Source organism: Grammomys surdaster, unplaced genomic scaffold, assembly GCF_004785775.1.
Source record: "Grammomys surdaster isolate TR1022 unplaced genomic scaffold, NIH_TR_1.0 183, whole genome shotgun sequence".
In the NCBI taxonomy this organism is placed as follows: domain Eukaryota; kingdom Metazoa; phylum Chordata; class Mammalia; order Rodentia; family Muridae; genus Grammomys; species Grammomys surdaster.
The window spans coordinates 1,068,039-1,085,622 of NW_021604628.1; positions in this window are offsets into that span (position 1 = coordinate 1,068,039).

Genomic DNA, 17,584 nt, shown 5'->3' on the forward strand with positions numbered 1-17,584 from the left:
TGGATGCCCTGTGAGTGTCTGCAATTAGAAGTACACCAAGAAGGGGGAATTGAACTGGAGTCCCCTAGTCCTCCGTGGTCTAGGTGCTCCTCCCTGGACCCTGTGCAATTAGGCAGCGCTGCATACAACAGGTGTTATGGGAACACAAAATCCATAGGCCAGGGCTTCAGGACCCTCCCAGAAGGGATGTAAACAGTCAATAAACCCAGCTGGGAAGGTCTTTGGCAAACACGTAGAACTAAACTCCCCATGCTTTCTTCACACACAACATGTACTCCCCCAGCAGAGTCAAAGTGCACAGCTCTCCAGAAACAGCTGCAACAGGAAGCTGGCTTTTGGAAGAGGACATTGATATGACAAGAGGGGAACTCTCAGAGGACTGTTTCTTGAACTAGGGCACTGAGACACCATCATGCCTCTCCCTTCCTCCCTCCTTTCCCCAGACCCTCACCCATCACCTCTCCTCAAAGAAGGTTCTGATTTATGGCGGGGAAGAGCTGTCATATTTAGAAGGGGTAGCCAAGAAGCCACCATACAGGCACTCTGAATGCTACCAGGGTGCATCTTGGAAAACAACGGCCCTTTCCACTAACTCATGTTTGTTCCGTGGGCGGCTGGTTGGCACCAGACAGGAGTGCGCATGCTTGGCTTACAGCCGGCGCATCAACAACACCCAAACAAACTGAACGCTGCAAGCGCTCCAATTATCCCCACTGCTTGGAAGAAGGAGGTCAGCTGAAGAGTCACTCACTGGAGAGGCTTGTTTCTCAGAGAAGACATCTTACCCATCACTGCTCTGGGATGTCCTTTGAAGCGTGGGACCAAACGTGCGCGCGCATGCGCATATGCTTGCACTCAGGCGCGCTCCCTTCCCATGGAACACTCTTGAGCAAACCATCAGGCGTGCTCCAGGATAAGCATGGAGGAGGTCACAGTCCATCAGTCCGACAGGCCCCTCCTAGGTCCCCACACCTGCTCCTCCTCGGCCCAGGCCCACCGACCTTACCCCACTTATCTGCCAAGCCACGGAGCTGCCTGCGGAGTCCCAGACAGCTTCCCACGCTCTTTTCCCAGTCTGTCACCAGCCAGCCACCTGCAGGGGTGGAAACAACAGGAATGTGGCGGTGCACTCCGTTTGTAGATACTCACACGCTCCCTACAACCCTCAAAGTAGTCAGACGTCCTGTCAATTATTCACCGGAACCCTCCACGGGCAGAGATTCGGGTGTCCAGTCTAACAACGAGGAAGCAGACTCTAAGGGACTTACCTGGCTGGGGTGGGGGTGGGGGGGTGGAAGTAGAACCTAACTGAGGTGTTCTGCTCCGGCCACCCACACCACAGGGATTTGCTAAGGCCTGCGACATTGGGTGAACCCTATCCCGGCCCCTCCGCCCCACCCCCACAGCCTGCCATGTTGTCTCTCTAAGTCTTCATTCTAGCCTTTAAAAGGGACCATGCTGGGGGGCAGGCAACGTAACTGGTTGGTAGAGCTCTTGTTTCTATCCCCAGTGATGAATAAACTGGGCACGGTGGCACACGCCAGGAGGTGAACGCAGGAAGATCAGAAATTGGAGATCACTTTTTTTTTTTTTTTCTGAATATTGAGTTGGAGGCCAGCCTGGGATGCATGAGCCTCTGTCTCAAGAGAAATAACAAACAAACAGGAACCATTTCTATCCTTACACCTTAGTCCTGGACATTCAATCTCCTTCCGATAGCCAAGGTTTCTCAAACTTGGGCCAGGTCCTTGACCCTTCCAGAATGACGGATGCAGAGGATCCTGGGTAGGAGACAAGAAGATGTCTATATTTTAAAGAATCTCCAGGGATGAGCAGTTTATGGAGCTGAAATCTGGGCTCCAGAGAGGCCCTAGACACAGTTTAGCCAAAGAAGGGTCTCTCTTGACCTCTGCCTTAATCACTTTTCTGTTCCCCCACTCCAACCTCTGGTCACCCTCTACACTGTTTGCTGCAGGCAGCAGGGTCTGGGGCCAGGACCATGCCCTGAGTCAGACAGTAGCCTCCCTGTGGCCCGCATGACCCCGGCCAGCTCCATGAACACACTGTGCCCCAGTTTCCTGGCCTGTGAAACAGGACTAACGATAGTAAAATTAATAGCAAATTCTCTTAGCCTGCTTGCTTTGTGAGAGGCACGGTTCCCAGCCCACTGTGTGTATTAATTCATTTAATCTTCCTGCATCCCTGGGAGGTCGCCCTTTTCTGCTGCATGCCTTCGTAATTGTCTGCCATCATTAGCTATATCTCCAGCCCAGCTCCCCAGGGCTCTCACCTCTCTGCTTAGAACACAGCCCCGTTCTTCCTCCTGTATCTCTCATCTTGGTGTAGGCTCAGGAGTACCCCCATCTTCCAGGTAGACTCAGGGGACCTCACCCTGAGTGCTTCCTTCCCTCTTAGTATGCAGGGTCCAGGCTTCCAGCCTTCCAGCTTCTCTCTCTCTCTCTCTCTCTCTCTCTCTCATCGGTTACCCCCTCTGTCTGTTTCTTCTTCCCATCAACAGGGCTTCAATCCCAGCCTGGCTCATTTCTCACCTGGATTACATAAAGACCTCCCAATAGCTTCTTCCTTCCAGCCCCCACACCCTGCAAACCTGCAAGAGATTTCCAAATTGTAAATCCACCGAAAATCCTTTCATGGCTCTACAGCCTCCAGGATCAAGTCGGGCTCTGTAGGCTCAGCACGCGGAGCTTAGTGCTTGGCAATCGGAAGGGGGAGGAGGTCCAGGCCCTACCTTCCTACCCTCCCCTTCATGGCCCCACACTGTCACAGGCCACTTCAGCCAGTAACCTAGTGCCACCGGTCCTTTGTGAACACACTTTCCACTGTCCAGAGTGCCCCGCCCATCTGCCTCTGGCCAACCAGTTCTGTAGGGCACAGGGTTACAGTATTGGGGTTACAGTGTTCAGGTCATGTCCTTTCTGGTTGACAAGTCACCTGGAAACAGATGATTAAGAGTAGGCTCACGGTAGTCGGATGCCAGCTGTGTGTGTCAGTCAAGTTACTTGACCTCTCTGAGTCTCAAGTTCCTCGTCTCCAAGAAGAGGTCTAGGACAGCGGTTACCACAGGAAATGGTCATGAGAACCAAACTACTGAGGGGGTGGGGGTGGGGAATGGTGCTCCATGTAGTGTCTGTCTTGTCCAGTCCATGTGATGGTCACTAAATGTCAGCCAATGGTTTTCTCTTTTTTACTCTTTTGGATTGTTTTTTTTAAAAAAAAGAGATTTATTCATTTACTTTATTTCGTGTGTATAAGTATTTTACCTACATGTATGTACGAGCACCGTGTGTGTGCCTTGTGCCTGAGGAAGCCAGAAGTGTCCTGGAATTGGAGTTACAGATGGCTGTGAGCCACCGTGTATGGAGCTGGGAACAGAACCAAGATCCTCAGCAGGAGCAACAGGAGCCCCTGAGCCATCTCTCCAGCCCCGGAATTATTTAATTTTTTCCTGTATCTATTGTATGCATGTGTGTGTGTGTGTGTGTGTCACACACTGTGTGTATAGGCACATATATGTACATGTGTATATGAAGGCCCAGGGCTGATATTGACTGACCACCATTCCTGGCCATACGTCCCCTTCATTCACTGAATGAGGGTCTCTTAATCAAACCCAGAGCTGCCCATACAACTAATCCCCTTCATCTGTTTGCTCTTAGATCACATCTCCATCTTCAGAGGCTGGAGTCTCAGGTGGGCCACCATGCCCACGTGGTGTTTGCACGGGTTCCACGGTTCCAAATTCTGGACCTCACGCCTATGGGGCAAATCGTTTAACTGCTGAGAGGTCTCTCCAGCCCCTATCAGTTTGTTCTGTTTTGCCTTGAAACGGTCTCTTGTGAAAGCCAGGCTGGCCTCCAACTCTCTGCATAACCAAGAAAGACCATTAACTTTGGATCTTCTTGCCTCTACTTCCCTAGTGCTGGGATGATAGGCGTGGGCCACCGTACCCAGCGGTGTCAGCTATTATTATCTGAGAATAAGAATCTATCTGATGCATCTTTGTCTCGATGCTGCCTATAATCGAGTCAGCCAAGGGGTAAGTACCCAGAGTATAGTTTTTCAAACAAAGGAACCTGGAGCCAGTTGCATTTGATCGGGCTTTATAAGCTGCAAGCAAGCCACAGAGATCACTGCCACCACATCCCTACCCCCACCCCTCAGCTTTTAGCAGAAGAGGGACTTACGGGGAGATGGCAAAGTCGGTAAAATGCTTGTCACACAAACACAAGGACCTGAGTTCGAGTCCCCAGCAACCATATAAAAAGTCAGGAATGGCAACTTGGGCCTGTATTCCCAATTCTGTGGAGACACAGATAGATGCCTGGGACTCACTGGCCAGCCAATCCAGCCAGTCTAGCCAAGCTTGGCTGAGTGAAACTGCTTCTCAAAATAAGACAGAAAGGCTATAATTGAGAAAGATTCCAGATACTGACTTCTGGCTTCCACATACACCTACGTGCACACACCCACATGAACATGGATTTCACACCCACATACATACCACGATCCGCTAACAAACACAGACACAATAGAGAAATTCACCAAGGAGATGAGGTGACTCATGGAATCTCTGGGGAAATCAGAGGATAAAACCCAGAAACTTACCAGGTAGGAGCTGTGTCCAAATAAGAACTAGGCCAGCCAGCCTTCTACACCTGTCACTAGACAGATTTCAACGGCACTGGGTCCCACTCATTGGGGCTAGTCCCTGATATCTGCAGGACCAATGGAATCTCACATGCCAGAAATCCCCAGCTAATGGTTCTAGAGCCGCCAATCTATTAAATAAAAAAGATTGAAATCTGTCCTAATGACCGTGCTTGGATAGCAAGTTTAGGACAGAACTTAGCAGCACATGGTCTTCGCAGAGAATCTTCTGGAACTCTAATCTCATTGTGGAGTTATTGTCAATGTTTTAATGAACAGGCTTGGCTGTTAGGGTTTTAATGAACTGCCTCTCCTCTCACAGGCTATGTGTCCTGGCCCTGGTCCCCTGTTGGGGTGCTGTTTGGAGAGGTATTGGGAACATAACCTGGTGTGGGGTACACATCTTTAATTTGAGCACTCAGGAGGCAGAGGAACAATGAGTTCAAGACCAGTCTTGTCTACAGAGCGAGTTCCAGGACAGCCAGGGCTACATAGCAAGTGTGATGGTTTGTATATGCTTGGCCCAGGGAGTGACACTATTAGAAGGTGTAGCCCTGTTGGAGTGGGTGTGGCCTTGTTGGAGTGGGTGTGGCCTTGTTGGAGTAGGTGTGTCACTGTGGATGTGGGCTTTAAGACCCTCATTCTAGCTGCCTGGAAGCCAGTATTCTGCTAGCAGCCTTCAGATGAAGAAGTAGAACTCTCAGCTCCTCCTGCACCATGCCTGCCTGGATGCTGCCATGTTCCTGCCTGGATGATAATGGACTGAACCTCTGAACCTGTAAGTCAGCCCCAATTAAATGTTCTTTATAAGAATTGACTTGGTCATGGTGTCTGTTCACAGCAGTAAAACCCTAAGACAACAAGCCCCTATCTGAAATCAATCAATCAAAGAATGAGATTCTTTACTCTGTGCTTTTGTTCATAGAAGGGCAGAACTTATACTTAAATTTTTATTGATTTACTTATATTTTATGTGTCTGAATGGTTTCCCTCTGTGTGTATTTGTACTTGGTAGCATGAAGTGCTCACAGGGCCAGGAAGAGGGCCTCAGATGCCCTGGAACTGGAGTTACAGAGAATTGTGAGCTGCCTGCTATGAGTGCTGGAAACCAAACTCCGAGGCCTCTGCAAAAGCAGCCAGTGCTCTTAACCGTCTCTCCAGCCTCTGTTTCTTTCATTCCTAACAGCCGCTCCCCGCAAAGAGTTTGCCTTGACTCTCAAGGGAGACTTTGGGCTTGACCTTCTGAGTGGTGTAAGAGCTGTTAATATTTGGGGGCCTGCTGGAGATGGGAGATAAGATAAACCTGTCTTGCATGCTGAAGCAGACAGGAGCCTTTACTGTGGTAGAGTTTGAATATACAACACCCCACGGGCTCACGGGTTGGAGCCTTGGTTCTCAGCTGGTGGCACTGTTTTGGAAGGTGCTAGGAGGCAGGGCCTACATGTAGGAAGTGGGTCATCGGAGATGCTCTCCTTGGGGACTCTATCTTGTCTCTTGGCTTTCTGCCTATCATGAGTTAAGCAGCTTTGCTTGGCCACACGGTCCCCTCTGTGGTGTTCAGTTTCATCATAGTGTTAGAAACAATGGAACAAGCTGAGTAGGAGCCGAAACCATGAGCCGACATAGGACTTTCCTCCTTTTTATCAGTTAGCATGGCTCCCCTTGGAAGACAGGCCCAGGAACGAGGTCTATCTCCATCCTGAAAGAAGGTGTAACCACCTGGACAGGGAACTTGGTGTCCAAGCAGACAGATATAGCATGTAGGGGAAGACTGTCTTAAAGCTCTATGCAGAGAGGCTCAAGAGATACATCAGATGTTAAGATTCATGGCTGCTCGTCCAGATGATCTTGGTTCGGTTCCCAGCACCCACATGGCAGCTCACAACCGTCTGTAACTCCAGTTCCAGGACATTTGATGCCCTCTTCCAGCCTCTGAGGACACCAGGCATATACTTGGTACACAAACATATGTGCAGACAAGACATTTATAGTCATACATAAAACAAAAATAAATATCTTTAGAAGCCTTAGACAGAGGTGAGTCAGAGGAGCACATACCTGTAACTTCAACATTCGAGAAGCAGAGAAAGGAAGACCACAAGTTTGAGGTTAGCCTGGGCTACACAGTGAGACCAAAGAATTACAAATGTCCATGACAGTGCCTTTTTTTTCTTTTGTTTCTTGTTTTTTAAAACAGAGTCTCACCACATAGCTCTGGCTGTAGACCAGGCTGGCCTTGAACTCACAAAGTTCTGCCTGCCTTTGCCTCCTGTGTGCTGGGATTAAAGTCATGCACCACTATGCCTGGCTTCTTTTTCTTTCTTTTTTTTGGTTTTTCAAGACAGGGTTTCTCCGTGTAGCCCTGGCTGTCCTGGAACTCACTCTGTAGACCAGGCTGGCCTCGAACTCAGAAATCCACCTGCCTCTGCCTCCCAAGTGCTGGGATTAAAGGCGTGCATCACCACTGCCCAGTTCTGGCTTCTTTTTCTTAAAGATGTACTTATTGATTTCCTGTGTGTGTGTGTGTGTGTGTGTGTGTGTGTGTGTGTGTGTACCACATGCCTGTAGTACTCCAGGAAAGCCAGATTAGGGCACTGGGTTCCTTGGAACTGGAATGAGCTGCCAAGTGGGAAGTGGGACTTGAACCCAGGTCCTCTAAGAGAGCACCAAGTACTTCTAACCACGGAGCAACCTCTCCAGCTCCTATATTCTTAAACTTGCCCATCATGACCACCACCATCAACGCCTACTTCTACCGGACAATACAATTTTCCTCCCAGTGAAAAATTCCTCCCCTGACTAAGTGAACCATCTAAATTCCTGCCCCAGGATAATAAAAGAAGCTCAGACTCTTAATGCATCACGATCCTGTCTTTCTTTCTTTCTTTCTTTCTTTCTTTCTTTCTTCCTTCCTTCCTTCCTTCCTTCCTTCCTTTCTTTCTTTCTTTCTTTCTTTCTTTCTTTCTTTCTTTCTATCATCTATGTAGTAGGTTCTAAATATCACCATTTAAAAATCCCCCTATGAGTACAATGGGCAGCGAGGACCAGAAAGCAAAGGGAACTTCATTAAAATAGACAAATATCCTTAAGAAAGCCAGGAGTGCGACGCAGCTGCATGCTGTAGTCCTCATTTCCGCAGCGGACTGCAGGTCGGTAATTGGCATTTATTTGTTATTTCATCCTCTGCCCCACTCATCTTTATAAGTACCTCAGCGAGATGGTTCTTCCTCCAGCAGGGTAATTTTAACCTTTTGTCTGGGGAAGGCCGAGCCTCTGATGGTGTTGCCTGTTTGGGGTTTGCTAACGTTTCCTACTAACCTTTATCACGCATGTTATCGGGTTTTTTTTTTTCCTCGTTGTTGTGACTAAATATTTGGCAGAAGCCAATCGCAGAAGGGTGGTACTTCGGATCGCAGTTTGAGGGGATACAGTCGATCATGATCCGATCACGGTAGCTGGAAGTGTCAGATGACTGGCTTGGTGCCTTTGCTATCAGCATGGAGAGTTTCATGCTGGTGCCTAGCTGGGTTCCTCCTTTCCCCTGTTTTTATTCAGCTCAGGACCCCAGCCCATGAGATGTTACCAAGGACACTTAGAGTGGGTCTTCCCAACTTCATTAAACTTCTCTGGAAACACTCTCACAAGGCCCCGCCCAAGGTGTGTCTTCTAGGTGTCTCTAAATCCAGTCAACTTGGCAATGATGATTGACCATCCCAGGTCTAGATTGAAACTTGACCTTAGGGTTCTCCAATACAGTGAAACCAAGATCACGGATGCCCCAGAGGTCACAGAAATGAAGGTAAGGTAAAACAGTAAAATGGGTCCTTGAACAGCAAAACCATTTTAGGTGAGCCCAGCAGTCTAGGTGGAAACAGGGGTACCAGCAAAATCAGGGGTCTTTCTTGAGTCCAACCCTCTCTTTGCTTCTTTTCTCAGTCCTGGACCACACAGCCACGCTTCCTGTCCGGAGACAGGCACACTAAATTCACCTTGCCAAGACAAAGCCCATATCCTGAAGTCATCCTACAGTCCTACAGACCTAACAGGAGGTGCCCTGAACATTTCCTGCCCCTTCCCTCCATGGCTCTTCCTACCTACCATCTGAAATAGCCCAAAAGCCACAGTGCCACGGTATCTCCCTCAGCACTTCTCGGGAAATTACCTGTTCCCAGATCTTAAATTCCCCCAAATTCTGAAAAATGGGGAAAGGTATCAAAAGTCCTCTCCTTGAGAAATGGAGCCTCGCAATCCACGCGGGGGGAATGTTTATGATTCAAAGGAATCCTTTTCCTTTTCCATTAGGTTGGAAACGGGGAGTGAGGATCCTGGCTGTGTGGAGTTGAAGGTGAACAGCAGTGTTTCTTGAAGTGGGGGGGAAAGGCATCTGTGGGGTGGGGGCAGGGAGGCAGTGGCTTTCTCATTAGAAGGTTCTCTTTACCACCCTTGCTGTTATATCAGTGTGTGTTTGTGGCCCTGTCTGCCGCCGACGGCAAGTCAATCTTCCAAATAAAATAAATATTAATAAGTTTATTTGCATAGCATACATTATGCAGATCCTGTGGGCAATATCTCAAAACATAACTTTTAGAAGCAGAATAAGCCCCTAAATTGGCAATTTTTTTGTATGCATAGTACCACTAACCTTCCAGGGAGACCCAAATGTTACCATTCTTCAAATACCATCCTGTCACGGGCGCTGCCTTTTTCCAGTGATTGAATATGAACCATGGAGGAAATGCAAAAAAAAAAAAGAAGAAGAAGAAGAAAAAAAAAAAACCAACCTAGGGATGTTGTGGAATTCTCAGCTGCAAACTCAGAAGCGGATTCAATGTGTGAATGGGTAAAGGTGGTATCGATTTTAGGGGCAGAAATGAAGCCAGGGCTGGCAGACAACGTGCTTCATTGTTTGAGAAGAGTCTTGAGTATCTGAATTCCCAAGTTAAAGGTGCACATAGCCACAGGCTCGGTCAATCCAGCAATATGGACACCACCACCCATCCCCCCCACCCCCACTCCAACGCCTTCTATGTTTTTTAAACTTGGGCATAACGCTTTCTACTTCTGTTTCAAAACAGAAATCACAACTGTAGGGTTGGCTAATAAGTCAGGCTCTGTGGGTTTTAAGGTATTCTTTTTTTTTTTTTTTTTTGGTTTTTCGAGACAAGGTTTCTCTGTACAGCCCTGGCTATCCCAGAACTCACTCTGTAGACCAGGCTGGCCTCGAACTCAGAAATCCGCCTGTCTCTGCCTCCCAAGTGCTGGGATTAAAGGCGTGCGCCACCACTCACTGCCCGGCAGGTATTCATTTAAAAAAAAAAAAAAAAGAAGTTATAATTTATAATTAGCCAGTGTGATGGCATGTGCCTTCAATTTCAGCACTCAGGAGGCAGAGGGAGGCAAAGTTTGAGGCCAGCCTGGTCTACAAAGAGAGTTTCAGGATAGCCAGGGCTACGCAGAAGGACCTTGTCTCAAAGAAAAGCAAAACAAATGAAAATTTGAATATTAAATATTTGTGTTAGCTTTCAGATGCTGATGACACAGTGGTGATTTTTACAGTTCCTTATTTTGATGGGTTTGCTTGTCCAGCTTCTATACCAGGCGGGGAACTATTTTATATTTTATTAACATATACCATCTTATAAACATAGAGTGGCTTAAGTAATAATAGTCTGTGCATTTTATATTATATCTTTTAAAAAAATCACCTCGGAGATTTTGAACATCACTTTGGAAGCTGACAGACTGTTTATTATTTACGGTCATTCTTTGTTATTTAAAAAAAAAAGGGTGCCATGGAAAGAAATACACAATAGTGTATGATATAAGAAATTCTCAAGGATTCCTAGATCCCCGTTCCCAAATCTCCCAAATTAGGCTTTTATCACTGAGGGGGGTAACCGCCTGAAGTAGGGGCCCTTGGCTTTACACAGGCATTTGGAGGCTGAGGGTGACTTGCCGTACACCAGCCCCCATAACATTCGCTGAGGGCAACAACCCAACACCCTGGCCTCATGCTGGACCCTACTGCACTTACTAAGCTTGGAGCAGTCAGAATCCCAAGAGTCTGCCTCCCTCTTCCCTGGTCCCCAGGAGAAGAAAAGACTAGCATTTACCTGTCTCCTAATTTAGTCCTTTGCAAATGTCAACAGGGAAGGGAGGGGACTCTGCTCCTGTCTCCGATCCCCAGTGGAAGCCCACATTCCAGATTCCTTCACCTTGTATGTCCTGTGGAGGAGTGTGGGCTGTTTGCTGCAAGACAGGCATGGCTCTGGGGGCAAGCGATACCGTCCTGTTGACAGCATCCTTTTCTTGGGCTTCCTGGATGCCCCAGGAACTATAGAAAGTTATGGGAGAAACTAGGGTGGTGGGGCTGTCTGGTTTTCTTTGTCTTGGGGACACATGATGTTTGATCCAGCTATAGATGGATGTGATACAACATACCCCAAACTTCCTGGTTTAAAACACAAGCGTGTTTTATTACAGCAAGGATGAGCTGCCTCCTTCCCTAGTGATACCTCTGGTAGGAGGAGCATTGGGTTGCAGCCAGCTGGATCCGCTCAAGTCAGACATCTGGATTTTTAGCTGTCAACTTGGGAATCTTGGGCACTCTATGCCCCGGGGTCTCCACAGGGCATGGGGGCAGGGTCTTTGCAGACACAGCACGGGAGGAAAGGAGGGCTAGCTCAGGACTTCTCAGATGGAGGGGCGGGCTTCACTGGAGCTTAGGATGGAAGCCACTAGATAGGGGTGGACTGGTAATGGGGCCTCCAAGACAAAAGAGAAGAAGGGCCAGATACAGTAGCTCACTCTCGTAATGCCAGCACTTGGGAGGCTGAGGAAAATCTCTGTGAATTTAAAGTCAGCACGTGCTACAAATACCGATACCTATTCATTCCAAAGGCAGAAATCCGGAGGATCAGGGGTTCAAGGTCAGCCTCGGTTACATAGTGAGTTGGAGGCAAACCTAAAGACCCTGTCTCAAAAACAACAACAAAAGACTCACCGTGAGCTGCCAATTCGTTATCAGACAGCTCATAAAGTTCCCTCAGATTTACCAATCAGCTCTGGACAGTCGTACGAGCCCGTGAGTTCCAGTTCACCAGGCTTCCAGACCTTCCTAAGACCCAGGCAGGAACCGTCACAAGACTCACCCGGGCTCCAGTCTATTGGTTACCCAGAGTCACGTGAGACGGAAGCACGTAGAGCCGTGAGTAGGTGTGCTTCGTTAGACGCTATCAATGTGGGAGATTTCCATGCACAGTAATAGATCGAGTGTCAGGCACGGTGACCTACCAGATGCTTTTGCCAGGCATTTTGCAATAGGACCCCTTGAGAGGCTGATGGAGTGTGTGATGGTTTGAATATGTTTAACCCAGGAAGTGGCAGTATTAGGAGGTGTGGCCTTGTTGGAGTAGGCGTGGCCTCGTTGGAGCAGGTGGGGCCATGTTGGGATGGGTGTGGCTTTGCTGGAGTGGGCGTGATCTTGTTGGAGAAAGTGTAGCCCTTTTGGATTAGGTGTGTCACTGTGGGTATAGGCTTTAATACCCTCGTCCTAGCTGTGTGGAAGCCAGTCTTCTAGCTGCCTTCAGGACAAGAGGTAGAACTCTCAGCTCCTCCAGAGCCATGCCTACCCGCATGCTGCCGTGTTCCTGCCTGGATGATAATGGACTGAACCTCCGAACCTGTAAGCCAGCCCCAATGAAATGTTGTCCTTATAAGAGTTGTCTTGGTCATGGTGTCTGTTCACAGCGGTAACACCCAAACTAAGTCAGGGTGAGAACTCCCCTTTTAAAAATAACGACCCTGGGGTCAGGCAGGGTGGTAGAGCATGTGAGCCAGGAGGGGAAGGACATTATACACATCAGATAGCACCAGGGAACTCAAGGGGAACAGGGCACATCAATGCTTGTCAAACACAAACTGTGGGAGCCACAGCCGCCAGCGCAGCAGGAGCCGAGCCTGGGGATTAAGAACTGACTCTCACAAGTGGAGGATGAGCAGTGATAACAACGTTGGTGGAACACTTGCTGTGTGCAGGAGCCTGATAAAAACGTTGCACGCATCATCTGATTCTTACAACCCTATGTAAGGCGCTAACCTGTAAGGCAGTGGTTCTCAGCCTTCCTGATGCTGCGTCTCTTGAATATGCTTCCTCGTGTTGTGGTGACCCGACAACCATAATATTATTCTGTTGCTACTTCAAAACGGTAATTTTGTTACTGTTATGAATTGTGGCATAGATACCTGATATGCAGGATACCTGATAGACGACCCCTGTGGAAGGGTTTTTTGACCCCCTCCCCAAAGGGGTTGCGACCCACAGGTTGAGAACTGCTGCCATAAAGAACTAGGCACAGAGAAGTTACCAGACTCTCAGGGTCACACAGCTAATACAGAGTAGAGCCAAGATTTTAACACCAAACTGCCTGATGTCCGAGGATGGCTTTGAACTTCTGTTCATCCTGCCTCCAACTCCCAAGTGCTGAGATTACAGAGCTTGTACCATCGTGCTCGGTTTGTGAAGTTCTCGTGGATGAACTCAGAGCTTTTTGCATGCCAGGTAAGAGCCCTACCAGCTGAGGTTCAACCCAGAAACTCTGAGACTGCCAATAGCCCATGGCTCAGATGGTTTAAGAATAATATACAAACATACGCAACAAAGTTGGTGTGGTGGTGTACATCTGTAATCCCAACACTGGGAAGTGAAGGCAAAGACTATTTGGAGCTCAAGGCCAGCCTCAACTACAGCAAGTTTGAGGCCAGCCTGGGCTACATGAAGCCCTGTCTTGCAAAACAAAACAAAGGCCTGTAAGAGGTTGTCTTAGTTAGGGTTTTACTGCTGTACACAGGCACCATGACCAAGGCAACTCTTATAAGGACAACATTTAATCGGGGCTGGCTTACAGGTTCAGAGGTTCAGTCCATTATCATCAAGGCAAGAACATGGCAGAGTCCAGGCAGGCATGGTGCAGGAGGAGCTGAGAGTTCTACATCTTCATCTGAAGGCTGCTAGCAGAATACTGACCTCCAGGCAGCTAGGATGAGGGTCTTAAAGCCCACACCCACAATGACACACCCACTCCAACAAGGCCACACCTACTGCAACAGGGCCACACCCACTCCAACAAGGCCACGCCTACTCCAACAGGGCCACACCTTCTAATAGTGTCATTCCCTGGGCTGAGCACATACAAACCAACACAGAGGGTCAGTGCTCTGTCAGCATGTAGTGCTCAGAGAGGTGGTATTAGCTGGGAGAACAATGACATTTTTGAGTGACAGATGGATTAGAGGCATCCACTTAACTCTGAAGCTGAGACTGACACCCTGGTGTTTCCAGCCCTTGTCTGTGAAGCAACAGCCATGAAGTCCTCCCCAACGCTTGTGACCTGCTGGTGTTGCTTGGTCTGCAAGCTGGAAGGGTCAAGTATAAAGATAAGCCAGCCCTCTTCTTCTCTCTGTCTGCAGCCACGTCCCTCTCACGGACTCTGTCCCCTGCTCTGTCATGAGTGGGCAGGCTGGGCATCGCCAGGAGCCAGGTGCCTGCAGCACCGAGAGGCAATTTATGAACTGTGGGTATTTTGTCTGTTTACTTGAAAGCACAAAAATTTGTCACTTGTGTGGGTAATTTGCTACTAATTACGAGCTTACAATCTGCAGATAGGAAAATCAGGGCCAACGTGCGCTTCTTGAGGAACAGGGAAATTACCCCAAGTACCGTGTAATTATACACTTAGCGGGCACAGCGTTCCCAGCCCTCACCCTTCCCACATGGGCTGACAGTGCAGGGTGAGTTTGCACACACGCCCACGGAGGCGCCTTCCCCAGGAGGGGAGAGCTCGCCTGCGGTGAAGCTCTGGAGCCACACCAGAGCCTGGCCACGCTCTCTTCAACCTCCTCCCTTCAGAAAGGAGACAGAGGTGTCACAGGTCTTGGGCGCCTTCTTCAGGTGACATGGACTTCAATAATGCAGAAGAAGGAGCCTTCTCCTGCCCCCCCCACCCCCCGCCAGGAGATGCGGTTCTGGCTTATGGGGATCCCACAGTGATTGGGGGAACAGACAGCAGCCTTCCAGGAGCCCCTAATCTGATCAATACCACATTCTTTCGGACTCCCGGAGTTGTGGTTCTGATGGAGAAGAAGTCCTGGATTCTGGGGGTGCTCCCTGAGGAAAAAGGTACAGTTCCTTGCCTTGATGGTCTCAGGCTCAGGGAGGGAAGACAGTCCCTGGCTACAGGGACTCCAGCTCTGACAAGCATGTTCAAGGTGCCCACTGAGTGAAGCCTCCTCACATACAGCACCCCTCTGTTGGACAAGAAGCTGGTGGCCCGGCTCTCTGACTGTCTCTGAGTATCTTTCTCTTCATGTAAAATGAACAACTTGATCACGCAAGCTCAAGGTTGATGCGCTATTCACTCAAACTTGTTCTGGTAGGTATAGCCCTATATTCGTGACTTTTCTCCTGGCTCTGATAAATTACTGAACAAGCGGCAGCTTACCAGACGAGGGTTTCTTCAGTGCGAAGGGATATCGTGGCAGGCAAGGCTGGGCAGCAGGTGTGAGAGAGGCCACTGTTTACGTGACATTTACCATCAGGAAGCAAGGCAAGAACAGAAGTGGGGTTCTGCTATAAAACCTCAAGGCTCGCCCACATCGACCCACTTCCTCCAGCCAGGCCACGCCTCCCAGAAGTTCCACAGCCTCCACAAACAGCGCCACCATCTGGGGACTAATTGTTCAAACACACAGGCCTATGGAGGACATTTGACCCTCAAACTACAGACGTCCCCAAAGTCCACCTGCTGCGGTTTGACTCTTTAGCCAATAAGCTAAAGGCTTGGGATTCTGTAAAGGAGGTGGAGCCTTCAGAAGGTAGGGTCTATTGGCCTCCAGTTGCTGGAGACCCATAGTAAAAGAGAAAGAAATAATGAAACTCCCGTCTTCTTCTCGCACTGTTTCTTGGCTGCTGTGAAGTGAGTAGCTTCTTCTACGGTGTAGACTCAGGCTGCAGCCCCAAAGCACAAGGGCCAACTGGAAGCCGCAAACTAGAGTTCTTCTCTTTTTACTTTAAAAATTCTCTTAGGTTTACTTATTTTGTGATTGTACACATATGGGTGTTTTGCTAGCATGTATATACATGTACCATATGGATGCCTGATTTCTGAATCCAGAAGAGGCCATCAGATTCTCTGGAACTGGAGTTACAGATGGTTGTGAGTCACCATGTGGGTGCTGGGAATTAAACCTGGGTCCTCTGGGAGGGCAGCCAGTGCTCTTAACCACTGAGCCAACTCCCCAGCTCTTTTTCTTTTCTTTTCTTTTTTTGTTTTTTGTTTTTGTTTTGTTTTGTTTTTGGTTTTTTGAGACAGGGTTTCTCTGTGTAGCCCTGGCTGTCCTGGAACTCACTCTGTAGACCAGGCTAGCCTCGAACTCTCGAACTCAGAAATCCACCTGCCTCTGCCTCCCAAGTGCTGGGATTAAAGGCATGCGCCGCCACCACCTGGCCCCAGCTCTTTTTCTTACTTTTGATGCAAAGTCTTACTCAGTGGCTGGAACTCAGTACGTAGCTCGGGTTTGTCGTGAGAATTTTGGCTTCTCATGACCCAGAAATAGGAATGTGCTTTCATTGTAATCCCAGGTGTGAGGACATGGGCTGTTTCAGACTGTCCACAAAGTGACGATGATTTGCCTCTGGTCTTGCAGGGGTATGGTTTTGCTAGCAGTAAATAGTTACTGCAATTGTGTGACATTTAGGATTCTGGGAACTTTTCAGAGGGTATAAAGGCTAGGGCTCTCAGGTGTGGGTTGTTGGCTGCTGTTGGCTGCAGCTTGTTAAGTAGCCCTGTGTGGTGGCGAAGGAGGAGGAGGAAGAGGAGGAGGGGGAGGAGGAGGAGGAGGAGGAGGAGGAGGAGGAGGAGGAGGAAGAGAAGAGGGGGAGGAGTGGAGGAGCAGAGGAGGGAGAGGAAGAAGAAGAGGAAGAAGAAGAGGAAGAAGAGGAAAAAAGTAAAGAAGAAATTCTATATCCCTCCCAGAGGACCCAGGTTTGAGGACCCACATGGTGGCTCACAACCATCTGTAAGTCCAGTTCCAGGGAATCTGATGCCCTCTTCTGGCCTTTGCAGGTATCAGGCATCCATGTGGTACATGTATATACACACAGGGAAGAACAAACATGCCCCAAGAAACTTGAAACCCCTAATCAGCAGAAAGAAGTCTAAGAATAATATCACCCCTCTTCCAACCCCTGACTATTCAGGGGTCTCTTTCCTTTCCTCTCTATCCTTTTTTCTCTCCTATCTAGTGTTGGGGGGTTAAAAGGGGAGAAAAAGGGGGTGGAGAAGGGCAGAAAAGAAAGAACTCACAAAAATTTACCTGTGTACCTGTGTAGCTGTGTAGGCCAGCTACACAGGTTGGCTACATTATTGCAGCAATTCTCCTGCCTCAGTCTCTCAAGTGCTGGGATTACAAGCCTATACCATCCTATAGGTTTTCTTTCTCAAAGGAAGACACCCCCTTCCAATTATTATGGCGTGTGTGTGTGTGTGAATGTGTGTGTGCATGTGTGTATATATGTGTATGTGTGTGTATGTCTCTGTGTGTGTATGCGTGTGTGTATGTGTGTATGTGTGTGTATATGTGTGTGTATGTGTGTGTATATGTGTGTGTATGTGTGTGTATATGTATGTGTATGTCTCTCTGTGTATATGCGTGTGTGTGTGTATGTGTGTGTATGTGTGTGTATGTATGTGTATGCGTGTGTATATGTGTGTATGTGTGTATATGTGTGTGTATGTGTGTATGCATGTGTATGTGTGTGTATATGTGTGTGTGTGTGTGTGTGTGAATGTGTGTGTGCATGTGTGTATATATGTGTATGTGTGTGTATGTCTCTGTGTGTGTATGCGTGTGTGTATGT